The following is a 2,639-nucleotide window of genomic DNA, read 5'->3' as shown; positions in this document are numbered from 1 at the left end:
CTCTTCTCTTCTCTTCTCTTCTCTTTTCGTTTTTCTTCTCTCCTCTCTTCTCTTCTCTTCTTGTGTCTTTTCTTTCTTACCATTTTTTGCCTCTTTCAGAAAATTTCACTTAAATGTTTTTTACAAAGGGTGTTGAAATATGAAAGTCATTTGTTTGATAGAAATATCAAGATGTCTTGTCAAATAAACTGAAGTAAAACAAAAATATATTTCAGAGCTCACAGAACTTAAAAAGAGCAAAGATTGTATGCAACCAGATAAAATGTATCTGCATTTCCTATGTCTTGTCCAAGACTGCTTTACTCAATCTGTTACATCAACCACCTTGAGGAAATGCAGGGACCATTTTGNTTGGAATCTCAAGACACACTAAAACTTAGAGTATTTACAAAGAAACTTTTACAGATACAATAATTGAATAAAATACCATCAAGAAATATTATTTTTAAATTCCTTTTTTGCCAAGTAATCAATTTCAAATTGTAAGCAGTCATTTACCTGCCTAGAGTTTCACACACTTAAAGTATATTCCGGACCCTTGCTGAACCATGAGCCAAATACATGAATGTGAAATGTAACTGCTGCGTAAAGTTAGGTTCCTGAAACATTAAAATATTACCTTTATGTCTTTATACAGAAAGCATATTTGTTACCTTAGAACTATTCTATAGATCCTTAATAAAATTTTCTACATGGACCTTTAAAAGAACAGAACAAGAGAACAGCCTTGCATAAAGTAGGATTAGCTAGTTAGGAGAATGAGCACATTGCATTCCTGTTATCATTTTTTATATTTCAAGATGACCAGGGTTGTTTACAAATGACAGTAGACCCTTGCCTCTTTATTTTTATCTAAATACAACATACTCAACATGAATTCTTAAGAGAAAAAACATATATATACATGTAAGGGACTGCATCTTTCTTCATCATTCACTTGGAATCAGTATTGTGATGCTGCCATAGAATCAGGAAAGTTGTTGTGGTAATCTGGAAGAGGTACATATGCTGCCGTTATCATTTTATCAGCAAACCACCTGCCATGCAATGCATGGACAGGAGTAATAGCCACAGCAATAGATGGACACTTCACATAAACATTGCCCTGTGCTAAATTTTTGTCAACATAAATATGAACGACTCCTCTGTGTTTATTACATTCTCCAATGACATTAACCTCTGTATTCTATCCAGCTTCTTCTTCTGTTCTAGAGGATTAAACATGTTAGAAAGTTGGAAACACTGTTGCAAGTGGTTGAAGAGACAGAGCTGCAGCAAAAGCTGAGGCTTTGCTCTGTTGGGATAGTCCTGTTGCAAATCTGACAGCACCAAATGCCAAAGAGCCACTCATTTGTAAAACTTACACTGCAGGTGGAATCTGCAAACCAGTACCCTCTGCAAGTCTTGCCAGTAACTGAAGATGTCTAGTTGTACCCAAATCAACTCCAGTCCTTTGTAGTTCATCACTGTCAAAAAATGAACTAGTACTAGAAGCATCAGTTTTTCCAATAACATGACCAACTTTCAGTGGTCTCTCAGCTAACTCGAACCATTAAGCTGTTCCCAAGCCTTTTGGGCAAATTCTTCGTCAGAAAATACAACAAATCCATATCTTTTAGATCAACTGGTTTCATTATTCATCAGGAGCTTAATACTTTCATCCTTCCAAAAGGTTCAAAGATTCCCCCCAAGGCATCTCTTCAGTTATGTTAAAGTGTAATGAGCCCAAGTAGAGCCTCATAGATCCTTTTTAAAAATAGTTTACCCCTGCCGCAGCTATATCTTTTTCTGCCTGTGATGTCTGGACTATGATTGGCACTCCTAATACTCATTGGCAAGTTAATCTATTTGGTAGAGTCACTGAACTGCCATCAACAAATTCCACATAGGCAATTCCTTTGAAAGTCTTGAATTTCTATCAGAAACCATCCTCACATCTAGAACCTTTTCTACTGTAGAGAACAATTCTTCCAAATCTCTCGGTGGACTTCTTGCTGACAATTGCAAACAGAAAACTGCCCTTGCATCCCTTTCCTCAGGAGTGAGATTATCAATAGGTTCCTTCATAGGGCTCTTGTCTTTCCTGAATGGATTTTTCCTTCTCAAACGTCTTCTGCGTAACACAATCTTTCCTTCAATGGGACTGTTAAATTTTGGTCCAGAGTAGGGACTTCTGTAGAGGCCTCAGAAATCTTCTATCTGGACTTTGTGAGCATCTTTGAGACCCTTATCCTAGCCAAATGTAAGCCAATCTTCTCCTGGCTGCCTAGGGATCAAGTTGAAGAACTTATAGCTCCTCTTTTAGTCCCCATCTGCCTGGATGTTGCCATGCTCCCACCAAGATAAGGGACTGAACATCTGAACCTGTAAGCCAAAGCAATTAAAGGTTGCCCCTTATAGGATATGCTTGATCATGGTATCTTCACAGCACTGAAATCCTAACTAGGTCTAGGTAATAAACATAAATGATTAATAAAGCAAATTTCCCACATGACCATGTAACAGAAGAGTATAGAAGATTCCTTCCTAGGGTCTATGTTCTCTCAAGTCATAGACTTTTGACTTAAGTAGAATTTAAAACATGACATCCCTCATGTGGTAAATGCTTCAAATCCAGTAAGAATACAATAAGTTTCCCC

General features: G+C 37.2%; 1 pseudogene; it reads right to left on the bottom strand.

Annotated features, from left to right (window-relative positions):
- Window positions 1-943: 943 nt before the first annotated feature.
- LOC110287991 lies at window positions 944-2,173 on the bottom strand (annotated as a pseudogene).
- Between the last annotated feature and the right edge of the window lie 466 nt (window positions 2,174-2,639).

This window comes from Mus caroli, unplaced genomic scaffold (genome assembly GCF_900094665.2).
Source record: "Mus caroli unplaced genomic scaffold, CAROLI_EIJ_v1.1 scaffold_19497_1, whole genome shotgun sequence".
In the NCBI taxonomy this organism is placed as follows: Eukaryota; Metazoa; Chordata; class Mammalia; order Rodentia; family Muridae; genus Mus; species Mus caroli.
Note: the sequence above shows the minus strand (reverse complement) of the source record. Positions and strands in the feature narration are given on the sequence as shown.